Consider the following 12,850-nt stretch of genomic DNA (forward strand, 5'->3'; position numbering starts at 1 on the left):
TGATTGTTCTAAACTCCCTTCGGCCCCAGAGTCCTCTCTCAGCCAGGGCATCAGGACCCCCTGGGAGCTTACTAGAACCCAGATTTCTGGACTGCTTCCCAAGTCTACTATGGGATTGCCAGATGGGGCCCATGAATCTGCATTTCAGAGGGTTTCGACTGGTCCGTCGAGAGAGACTGGGAATCACGGCACATAATGTCAGGGGTCACAGGCCCCTGGAGCTGGAAGCTCTTGGTGAGCATTATGAATTCTCAACAGGGGCAGTATTGCCTCCAAGGGGGCCAAAATTGGTTCTTTGGGGGTGGAGGTGGGTGGAAAAATCTGACTCTTTCTATAAAAGACAGGTCTATATATAGCACATAAACAGATATACAGTGTATCTGTGGTATTACAATTTCAGAGAGGGGGCGATTAGGGAAAAAATGTCTACTAGGCTCCTTATGGAGGCAATAGTGAAAAATAGGTTGAGAAACACTGCTCACGATTGAAAGGTCTTAAGAAGCATACTCATAATGAACACCTCACACTCCACACCTGGACACACACACGCACGTGCACACACACGTCGGTGCATCCTACATACAAATGCACGGAAAGGCTTCTCTCTCACACGTATGCAGATACACTCGCTCCCATCTTCACCCTCCCACACAGACATCGGGAGGCTCCAACAACACTGCATTAGTGAAGAGGAGACTAGGTGTGGGTTTTAATAAGCTTTTAAATAAATAAATATATAAAACCCCCTTTACCAGGGCCTCCGTGCTTCTTGTAACTATGACATCTCTGGCCTCATGCTTCTTGAGAACAGAGGGGCCACACAGTCGTCTCCACACATGTAGGCGTGTTTCTGAGATGCTGCATGTTCCATTCAGGGCTGTAAAGGAGAATGTGTGTGCCGGCGTGTGATGTGCAAGTGTCTGTGAGGTGTGTGCTGAGCATGGGCTGTTGGGGGCGACCAGTCAGGAAAAACTCTGTGTGCACGCACATGGGCATGACTCTGGGGTTTTTAGCCAGACACTGAGCTTTAAGTTCACTCCATTCATCATTGCTTACTTTTGCCAACACGTAGAGCACTCTCCATAAAGATACGCTGAATAAATGAATAAATGTCATTTACAAAGCATCTTGACTTCTGTTCTCTTAATTAAACCACATAACTTGTCCCGTGTCCTAGGTAACCCTGTGCTCATTTCACAGATGAGAAAACCGAGGCTTGGGCATTTACGGTAGCGCCTGCACCATCACCACCCAGTAAGTGGTAGTTGAACACAAGTCTTCCAGTTCCGGGCTTTACCCAGGGTGCTTTGCTACCCTGCAGACACCTGGGAGACACAAGTTTGGTGGCCTAGGCTTCTCTGTAGTCACCTTGTGCAGGATCTCTTGCAGAAGGGCTGCAGAAGGCAGCCATGTTGGAATCCAGCACTCACAGAAGACCCTCCTGAGAGGTTCCTGACAACCATGCCACTTTTCCCCTGCCCCACCCCTGGCCCTCAGAGCCCACTGCCCTGGCACCTTGAGGGCCAGCTGAAGCGAGTGCACAGCAGATGGGTGATGCTCACCCAGTGAGGCAATTCTGACTCAGTCCCTTGGGGTTGATACATACTGTGTGCCAAGGTTAATTAAACTAGTAATTAGAAGGAGAGATGCTTAATCTGGTTAATAAAATAACCCCCTTTGCATGAGCACGTGGACTCTGTCACTTGGCTGGGTGGCAGCAGAGACACTGCAGCCCTGGCACTATGGGATCAGTGGAGCAGAACGCTCCCACTTCCTCGGGGACTGGATTCCCATCCTCCCTGCTCCCCAAGTCCTAGAACTGATTTCTAGGTTCCTGCACCTGCCTTGATTAACATGATTCCTGCATCTGCCTCAGCCACCTCAAGATGAGGGCTTGGCAGGAGCTGTAAGGAGAGTCAGGTCTGGGAAGGCAGCCAGAGGCACCCTGGCCCAGGGAAGCTCCAAGGTGAAAGAAGAACAGGGTTTGCCAGCGGAGGGGCCCAGTTCAAGGCGGGGGGGGGGGGCCCTATGCCAGCAAGGACCCCCTCGTGCCCTTTCATAACCCTTCGGGTCACTTCCTCCTAGGGTTAAGTCTGACCCTCCCTCACTCTAAATTACATCCTTGGTGAATACCTTTAAAAATTAATTTTAAATTTCACATATAAAACATGAATACCTTATTTTAGTAAAAAAAAAAAAAGGTTACAAATAACCTCACTCCCAACCTCAGGTTTTTCCAGGGAGGTAACCACTGGTGAGAGTCTGGCATGTAGCCTTCTAGGCGTTTCTCTGCAGGTATACAGATGTACATCTTGATATAGCCGACATAGTTTTGCTTGATTTTAGATTTTTTACAATACAGCATCTTCCTGTATGCGTCTTTTTGCAGTGTGCTTTCCCCCATCTCCACTCAACAATGACTTGGAGAGTTGATATTTTCTTCTATTGGATTTCACTGGGATGGAATTTTCCAGATAGGAAGAGGAGCCTCCCTGACCCTTGAGACCTCATGTGAGAATGGCCTGGTACCTGCATCAGGGTGTTGCATGAATATGGTCTCAGCCCAGTGGGCCCATCCTGCTCCTGACAGGGTCATGGCCCACTGCCCTGCCTGCCTGAATGTTCCCCTGGACCCTGCTTCTTTTCAGTGGTTGGAGTGAGCCGAGGTCACAGTAGCACCCCTTCCCTCCTCTAGCTTCTGTCACCGAGACACCAAGGCAGCTCACAGAAAGCTGTCTGTGTGTGAGGCTGCCATAGCACCACCTTGGCAGCCTCCCCTACCAACCACACAGGCCCCCCAGTTCAGGTGGCAGGTCCTCAAAGAGACAGGCGGCCTCCCAATTCCCACCTCCCGGAACAGCCCTGGAGGAACAAGGCTGAGTGACACACCTCCCTGGGGGCTGTTGTGAGGACTAAGGTGCCTAGCTCACCTGCATGGCTGCCAGGCAAGGGGGGCGGTGAGCTCTCTCTCAGCTCCTGGCAACGGTGACAGCAGATCCAGCCGATGGGCAGCAGGCAGCAGGTGAGGGCAGAAGTATGCCTGTGCAGGGGAAAGGGTTTTATTAACATTCTAATGATCAGTTTAATGGGCTTTGAAGTCAGCTGAATTCAGCGATTAGAGCAGGTGTCACTAAGGAAGGCTGCAGTGGGGGAGCTGGTGTGAAGTGGGGAGTCTGGAGGGTCTTTAGCTACCAGAGCTCCAAGTCAGTTCCTAGTCTAAAAAGGGAAACAGAGCACATCTTTTTAAGGGCAAGAAACAATTTAGAGAATGAAGACAAGACTAGGCAGGGCATGAGCTTAGCCCAGCCATCTATCTGCCTATCCACTCATCCACTTGCTCACCCATCCACTATCCATTGACTATCTATCCATCCATACACTCATTCATTCAACAAGTATTTATTGATCCCCTACTATATGCCAAGCCCTGGGTTGTGTGTAGGTCTCGTTTTCTTGGATCTGGTTACCTCAGTGGGGGTGGCAGACAGGAGAGGAATTAATAATAAACTAGCCAATAAATAAACCAATGAGATCATTCCTACTGGTGAAGAATATAGAATGGGTAAAGTGAGACAGAATGGAAGGCGAAGGTGTGGAGAGCATCAATTCTGAATGTGGCCAGGGGAATCTCTGAGAAGGTGATGTTTCAGCAGAGATCCGAGTGAGAGTAATGAGAAAATGGCAGCCGTTTGGCCATCTGGGGAAAAGTGTTTGGGGCAGAGGTACCAGCAAGTGCAAAGCATCTGAGAAGGAAATGAGCTCGATGTGTTTGTCCAACAAAAGTAGAGGTGATGCAGCTGAAGCACAGGTGGATGGTGGGATGGAGAAGGAGCGTAGAGTTGGAAAGCCTGGCGGGGGCCAGATCCTAGGGGCCTTTGAGACAGAGGAAGGGAATTTAGACTATTCTAAGAGCAAAGGGAAGCCAGTGGAGGGTTTAGGCAGGGGAGTAACATGATGCGATCTGCATCTGTTTCCTCCCGTGATGACTATAAAAAGGGGGCGGTGGCCAATGATTTCTCAGCCCCTTTCAGTTCCCAAACCTTGTAGTTCCCCACCCCTCTCCTATTCTAAAACAACATTTGAAAGGTGTTTTCACCCTTTACAAACCACATTCACAGAACAGTTCTGTTTAACTCTCACAGCAGCTCCGTTCAATACTTCCCCAAGGAAGTGGCCTGCTCTGAGCCCCTGCAGGGCAGCCCGAGAGTGGCACCTCTTGGGACCTGGAACCTAAAGAATGTTGCTCCGCAGTGCCAGCTGAAAGGGTGAGGATGCCATTGTCGATCTTGCCTTGAACGTCTGTTGTTGGCCATCCAGGATCCTAGACCTTCTCTTCTGGCAGCGGCACCATTTTCTTTTAGAAAGCCCCACCCCCACCCCTACTCAGAGTCTTCATGGTTCAGATGCAGCCAATCTCACCCCTGGTTCAGATTGGGCCCCCAGTTTGTACCTGAGACTTAAGCTGGGGCTTACACAGGAGACACTTCCTTTCAGGTGGGGTTAGTCGTCTGTCAGCGTGGGGACCTGGAGTGGCTAATGGTCACCCATCAAGGAGAGCCTGCCTAAGAAGGGAGCCCACAGAGGAGAGAGACTGGTTCTGTTGGAGCACCCCGATCCAGCCATGCCTGAAGCCAAACCTCCATTACCTCCAGGACTTTTTGCTTATAAGAGCTCGTGACTAGCCTTTCGAGTTTGAGCCAGTTTGAGGTGGATTTCTCACCCTCGAAGCCAATGGGTCCTTACCAATGCAGATTTGTACAACCCTTGAAGCGTTATAAAAACATTCTCACATGCAAGGCTTGACTCATTCTCAGAGCGACTCTGGGAAGTAGACATTATTATCTCCATTCCATAGGGGAGAACAGCAAAGCCAAAGATGAGATGTGTTTGCCAGAAGCAGGGCTAGGACTCGGATCTAAGCCTTCAGTCGTTTCCATCCTGGAGCTCTCCTCCAGGAATTTATTTCCAGTCAAGAGTCAGATCTCCGTTCACCCTTCTCTTGCCCGCCAAGGACTAGGACCCACTTCACTGGCTTCTCTTTCCTGGTCACCGCCTTCTTCAACCGGGGGTCCTTGTAAGCCTGCAGCCCATGACTCCTTTCTGCTGCCATCTCAAATAGGCAAGCCCTTTTGGGAATCACTTCCTGTGAGTGATTCCAGGGAGACAGATGGGGCCCCTAAGACCTTTCTCTAACCAGCTGTGAGGCCATGTGCCACAGAGGAGAAAGTGTGGGATGTGGATTCATCTTCTTTTCTGTAAGCAGCATGACTTCGGACACATGGTTTAATCTCTTGGAGCCTCAGCTGCGTCATCTGTAAAATGGGGTTCATAATACACCAGCTTCAGGTGATGAACATTAAACGAGGTGAACCAAGAAAACTCATGGGAAAATGAACATTGGCATCGTGAGCCCCTTGGAGGGCTCTCTGGTCCTGGCCCGTCCTCCAGTTGCATTGCCTTCTATTCTGTTCAGTTTCTTGGGTCTGTGTCCCCACTCCGGAGTCACTTGACCTCTTCCTCTGTGATTCACTCATTCACAGAGGGCCTTTATTAAATGCCTATCGTGTTCCAGGCTCTGGCTCAGACAGTAGGAAACAGCAATGGACAAGACATGAGGTTGCATTCTGCAGGGCAGAGCTGGACGAAAAACACGCAAAGGAAATATTTTCACGAAGGAATACGTGCTATGCAGAAAACAAATGCGCAAAACCTAGAAGATGCGACAGCGCCAGGAGGAAAGAGGAGACACTAATTAGGACAGGGAAAGACCTCTCCCCTGAGACCTGAATGAAGAGAAGGCGACCAGGGTAAGAACTGGCAGTTTGAGTGTCTCAGGCAGAGAGCACAGCAAGTGCAAAGGCCCTGAGGTGGCACTGGGTTGGAGGAACAATGGGGCCAGTGTGGATGGAGGGTGGTAAATGAGGAAGAGCTGGAATGTGAAGTTGGAGAGGTAGGCAGAGCAGACCCTGGGCCCTTGTAAACCATAGGTAGGATTTGAACTTCATTACATATACAGTGGGAAGCCATGGGGCTGGGGAGGGAAGCACAGGAAGGACAGATCTGATGCTTATTCTCAAAAGAACAGTCTGGCAGCTGTGGGAGGATGCATGGCAGGGGCACAGAGGAAGCAGGGCTGCTGGCCCGAGCCCCTGCCTCGTCCATAGCCTGCCAGAGCTGGTGCCCCCAGCCCAGCCTCACAAATCAGATGGCACTGGAGCCCCTCAGCTCTGGGCACCAGGAAGATTTACCTTGACAATCTCAAGCAGACACTACGGTTTCTCCACCAACCTCCTCAGCTTCTCAGCTTCTCTTTCATGGCTCACCCCCAGATTAGCCCCACACCCCATGGAAATGGTCGGTAGTTTCCCATTACTATCATCGACAAAGGCACACCTCCTCTCACTCCAAGTAATTTGTGCTAAGGGAAGATCCCTTCCCCCAAATGCCAGAGCCTGGTTCCCTTCTCAGTAGCTTCTCTGGATTTGGAGGGTCCAGGCCTCTACTCACCACTCCCTACCCCTGCCCCGTCCCTCTGTGGCTGCAGGAGGCAGCCGTGTGAGCACCAGGATGTGTGTGTGTGCCCATGTGCCTCTAGGTCTGTGTGTGTGAGAGCCGATGACCTAGGGCAGGAGGCAGGAGAGGATGCTGATGGAGCAGGGAAAGGCCCCAGGCTATGGGAACCCAGCCTCTACCGCCTGTCTGTTCCCATCAGGAGAGCCATCGGCCTTACTGGCTATTTCATCTGTGTTTATTTGTCTGTCTGCCTGTATCTTGCTCTATCTTCTGATGTGTCTGCCATTAGATGCCCCCTCAGCTGGAGTTAGTATTTCTGAAGGCAGACACAGCCCACATCTTTCTCCCAGAGGCCGGGCATACACGCACTCTGACTACAGGGCCCTACCACTTCTCTGGGGGCCAGTCCACACCCCATGAGAAAGAACAAGATCAGATCCTCAGCTGCACAGTACTTTATAATTTGCGTTTCTCTGTCCCATGCATGTATTTAATTATATCCCTGCCTTGTCCCAAAGGAGTTCAAGACACTGGTCCTCTGTTTGTTCTTCGTGGTGACACTGCAGGGTGGGGGGGCACTGGCCTCGCCCACTGGTAGCTAGGACACTAGTTCAGAGGAGCTTTGCCAAGGTCATGGAGCCAGCGAGTGAGCATCAGGGCCAGGGCTGGGACTGCTATTGCAGGAAGTTTCTGAAACCTTCCCTTCCCTAGAGGTTGGATGCCTGCTCTGCCTGCTTATGTCCCGGGATGCCTGCTGTGTCATGAGCTCAGTGGGTAAAGCTGGACAGCTCCTGGCTCTCTCAGGCCACTGGTCCCAGCCTCAGTCCTTCTGCTTGGAGTTCCTGCATAAGGTTCCTGGGAACAGTAAATTGGGGAACTCCACAGGAAGTGAGGGAGAGGACAGGGACTGAGTCTGGGCTGGGGATGGGAAGTAGGTGAGAGCCACTGTGAATGCCCCTACTGCACCCTGCTCTGCAGCCTGACAATGAGGGCGGCTGAGGCCTGAGGAGGCCTGGAGGGGTCTAGTGGGGTATGGTAGGGGGAAAGAAGGGGCTGCCCAGCTGACGGCAGGTGACAGGATGTCTTGGAGCCCAAGCCCCGGCTGCAGCAACAAAGGAGGGGAGCAAGGGAAATGACGAGGCTTGGCAACCGCTCTCCCAGCTGCTCTGGGTTTGAAGCTGAGCCACTTTGCTGGCTCCAGCACAGCGCGAACAGGTGGCAGCAAGATTGGCACAGCCAGGAAAATTCATCTTGTGGAGGCCAGTGTGCAGCAGAGCGGGAGAGGAGCAGCCAGACGGAGGGGGAGGATAGAGAAGGAGGGAAGGGGGTACTGCAGGGAGGGAACCCTCCACTCTGCTCCACAGGCCCAGCCACTCCTGGGGCAGGTCCTTTCTGCCCCAACTTCCCGCAAGCATCTACGTATGCCACACAACCACCTCTGCGCACCCAAGCCAAGGCACTCCAGAGCCCTCAAGGACCCTCAGGGTCCTCAGGCCGGCCAGGTCTCTTACTCCAGAGGCAGTTCTAGGAGGCCTGCCTTCCCCTTTTGCTCTGCTGTCCATACCTTCCAGCCAGCGCACCTCTCCGACTTGGGCCAGATGGCTGCCTGGCACAGGGGATACCTGAGCACCCAGGCTGGAGGCACCTGGGCCTCCCAAGTGGCTCCCAAGTCCAGGAACAGGAGGTCAAGTTTTTTTGCTTGGTTTCTGGACCTATGGGAATGGGAGCTCCCAACACACGCTGGGGTGTCCAGTGATTTGGCTGGAACAGGCTCACTCTGCAGTGCCCTGACTCACGAACACGTGGGCTCCATCAGAATCTCATGAATTCTGCCTGAGTGCAATGATGTTTGCCACTTGGTAATCACAAGGCTTTGCGTGGTGCTACCTAAACACCCAGCGGCGGCCAATACACCAGGTGGTTCTGGCATTCGCTCGGTCTCCATTCGGTAAATGTCTGTGAAGGGTCTACTCTGGGCCAAGCACTGTTCCAGGTGTGGAGGACACAGCAAGAAAGACGACAAAGTCCAGGGATCACGGTGCTTACATGGTAGAGGGACAAATCAAACAAACAAACAAACAAACAAGATGATTTTAGATAGCGATTGATTATGTAGAAATAGAGTAATATCAAAAGGAACTAGAGCAGTGGCCTTCTAGATGAGGTGTCCGGGGAGGGCTTTTCTGAGGAGGTGGCATTTGGGATGAGGCCTGAATGAGGATCCATTTATAAAAAGGGCAGGAGAGAAGGTTCTCAGCAGAGGAAACCACATGCACAAAGGTCCTGAGGCAGGGTGACCTTGCTCCATTTGAGAGACAGAAGGAAGGCCAGTGACGTTGGAAGCGTGTAGAGCCTGGATCACACAGGGACCTGAAGGCCATGGGGAAGAGCTGAGATTTTATCCGAGGTGGGATGAAAGCCTTTGGAGAAGAGATCCGTCTGGTGGCCATGGGGAGGACAGACTGGACCAGATCAGGAGACCAGGCAGGGGTGGCTGCTGGATTGAAGGGGAGGTGGAGAGGAGGTGAGAAGCAGCTGGATTGGGGTGTGCTTTGGAGGTTCGGCCTTCAGGACTGCTCTGGCGTTGGATACAGAAGATGAAGGATTAAAGGTGGGTTTGGGATTGAGCTGGGGGCATTCACTGGGCTGGGGAGGACTGTGGTTAGGAAGGAGACATAGAGGACATTCTTCCTCCTATTCCAAAGGTACAACCCAAAAGCGATTCCCACGCTCCTCATGGCCCAGAGCAACACGATACCCCTGCCCCTCGTCCCCACCGGGGAGGTGAGTGTTCATCCTTATCCCACGGACACGTCCTCCCAGACTCCAGCTGTCCAGTGCATTCTGAGCAAGTTGTGTCCCTTCGTGAAGATGGACGTCACTTTACAAACTCCATATGCTCAGTTTTCTTTTATTATTTTAATTTCTAACTACTTGGGACAGTTTCCAACTTTGGCTTCTGCTGTGATTCTGGTGCCAGCAGACACACTTTGCTCTCTCCCCCTCCTCAGCCCTCCCTCCATCCAAACCACAGAGATTTCTTCCAATCCCGAAGAGAACTGGGATTCGGGGGGCGAAATTCAGCCAGCATGTGGGTGTCCCGGGGGTCTGGTCAAAGATGACACTGATGCCCAGGGTGGGGGAGCAGCAGGCAGGGCCTGGCTTGGTGGGCAGGAGCTCAGGGTCTCACGCAAATGGGGGTTGGGGTTCTAAAGATGCTGTTGAAGGGGCCCTGTCATGGAATGAGAACTACAGGCTTCCTTGCACCCAGGCCACATGCCATCTCCACATGCCTCTCCCCTGCCAGAGTCCCACAGAGGCCGACCTGTCCCTCCTGTCATGCTACACTCCCAGCACTCACTTCCTCCAGCAGCGGACTTTCTGTCTTGCAGAAGACTTGCGGGAATCTTGCTCTGCCCTCCGCCTGGAGTGCTCTCTCCGCAAACCTTTACAAAGCTCACCCCTTCTCGCCCCAGTGTCACCTCTTCCGCAAAGCCCCCCTGAATACCCCGTCTGAGTTGGCTCCTTGTGACTAGCTGAAATCTCATGTGTTGCTTTGATGACATGTTCCCATCCTAGAAGCAGGTCCTTATTCGTCTTTGTTTTGTTTGCTGCTGTCCTTGCAGTGACCGGGACAGTGCCTGGTGTGGGCTAATATATATACTTCTCGAATGAATGAATGGGTTTCCTGCCCGTCTCCTCCTCCCATTTGTGGAAGGGAGATGGAGTGTTCTGGGTAACTAGAGTTAGGTATATGGAGGAACAGGACAGTTATTGACTGGCCACAGGTGCTAAGAGCAGTAAAAAATGGCCTCATTCAATGCATTACTCCATTTTATACTGAAGAAAATGGACGCTCAGGTGAATAAAGGAGCCTGATCGGAAGCAGACAGCTCACAAGCAGGGTTCAGACTCTTGGTGTTTCTACCTACAGGGCTACGGATGGACCATGGACAGACAACCAGTTTTCAAACAAATGGAATAATAAGTGCACTTAACGCCCCATACTGTTATTGACTACAAGTCAACGGCATTCTGATGACTCAGAAGGCAATGATTTCAATGCCTCGTGGGTTCTGTTGTGTGGGGTCCCGATCTCACGCGAGGGGCTGCTCCTGTGCACAGTGTGAGACCAGGATGGAGCCGTGGTGACCTTGCTGTGCCCTGGCGGCTGCTTTGTAAGCTACACTTCTTGTCTCTGCAGACCTTGTTTTAGTTTTTCATTCTGAAGAAAGGGGAACAGTGCACTGATGTGGGGTTTCCTGTGGTGTGTCATCTCAACCAGCGGGAGTCTCCAAAACCAGCCTCAGCTTAGCGGGATGGCAGCATGGCTGGGTTCCTCTGTGCTTGCTGCCTGCTGCAGTCCTTCCCAGGGAATCTGCGAAGCCCGGCCCCACCCCCAAGCCTGTACTCTCTGTCAGGTGTCAGTGGAGCTTCACCCAGCAGGTTTGCATCCCCTTCCTGGCTTCACATGCACACAGATCGCTGACCACCATCTAACACACCATGCATTTTATTTCCTTTGGTGACATCTTTCCCCCTCCCCCCTTCCTGTCCCTGCTAGACTGGAAACTCCGTGAGGGGAGGGGTTTTGCCTGCTTATATTCCCTGTGCCTACACGCAGCAGGCAACCAGCATTTGTGCAATAACTATTCCTCACACCTGGGTTATTCACATTCCGCCTTCACAGTTTTCATCAGATCTGTGTCCCGCTGGTCTTATCTAATATTTGTCTTAAAACCAGCTACTTTTAAAAAACTTAAAGAAATGAAATGTAAAAGGAAGCTTCTTATCACTGTCATAAATGGAAAGCCAATATTACTTGCCATAAATAGAAGACAACTGTTAAAATAAATGCCACGAAAACAAAACAGTGCGAGGAAATTTGAGCAAGAGCCTGTTGCCTGTGGAAGGCAGGAGGCTGAGGCCTGCTCTCTCCCTCTGCTAAAAGGAGTGGTCAGTGACTGTAGAGAGGCAGGAACAATGCGTGAGCACCAAAGGGAGACTTGGTCCTTTGTAGACAGTTTCAGAGAGAGCCGCATAGGAAATAATTGTCTCACTATCTGAATGAGACAGTGTGAACTGACTCCATTCTTGGCACCTCCTAAAACTCAACCCCTGCCACGGTCCTCATTCCACGCTTTGGGGAACATGGAACCTGGAGAATTTGATAGGGCTTAGTGTGGTGTGACTGCTCCCCCAGTGAGCCTGGCGCTTGGGGCCGCTCTAGCTCCTAATGGGTCTTTGTGCGAATTGAGAAAAGGCTCTCTCTCTGGGCGGAGGTGGCACCCTATTTTCTGGGTCCTACCTTCCTGTATCATCCTGCCCCCAGGCTTCCAGGGCCCATGGGTCATATCTTAATCTCAGCACTTATCCGCATCCTGTTTGCGTCACTGTGAGTTTTGTCCAAGCCTGTCTTCCTCACCTGACTTAGAACTCCCCACCGTGGGGACTGTCCTGTTCGAATGTGTGTCTTCCATCATTCAATAGAGTAACCTGCATATGACTGCCTTTCAGGAAATATTTGTGGACTCTAACAGAGTAGGTGATTAATCAAACTCCAAATAGCCAACATTTGCTCTTGTCTAGACTAATAATACCAAAAAATTCATCTGCCTTCTCGGCCTGGCTTTTCCTGAAATTTTTCCAGCTCCGGGTGGGTAGGTGGATACTCCTATCTCTCACATCCTTCAGAAGAATTTTGTCTTCCTGACTCCTTTTCTCTGTCTGGCCCAGCCCGCAGGGAGTTTCAGTTAGAATGCTTGGTGTTGAAAGTAACAGGAAAACTCGGGTCTAACTGGTTGTATCATGGGGGAGTTTACTGAGTTATACAGTTTTATTGAGCTATACAGGTAGTGTTAGCATCAGGTGAGGCTTGGTCCATCAGCTCCAAAGATGTTACAAGAACTTGCTTCTCTCCATCTCTCTCATCTGACTTTTATGTTGTGAGTTTCACCTCAGGCTTCTCGCAAAAGCCTCCCCTGACCCCCACCTTGAGCAGCTCCGGGCTATCGTTTCCTGGTAGTAAAATGGCTGCCTTCATTCTAATTTTATACCAATTTAGGGGAACAATGAAGATCTCTTTCAGGTGTCTGTGTGAGAGAAGGAAGACCTTGTTTTCCCAGAAACACTGGGAATATTCTCATGTCTCCTTGGCTCTGACTGGGTTACCTGACCATCTCTGAACCAATAGCCACACCCAGGAGGTGGGGATATGATAAGTGGCCAATCAAGTCTGTTGTAAGTGTGGCATCAACTCACCAATCATAGGCTGATACGTGGGAGGGATGTTCCCAAGAGGAGTTCGGAGGACTGTTTCCAGAAGGAAGAAGGGGTT

This window comes from Pteropus vampyrus, unplaced genomic scaffold (assembly GCF_000151845.1).
Source record: "Pteropus vampyrus isolate Shadow unplaced genomic scaffold, Pvam_2.0 Scaffold74, whole genome shotgun sequence".
Taxonomy (NCBI): Eukaryota; Metazoa; Chordata; class Mammalia; order Chiroptera; family Pteropodidae; genus Pteropus; species Pteropus vampyrus.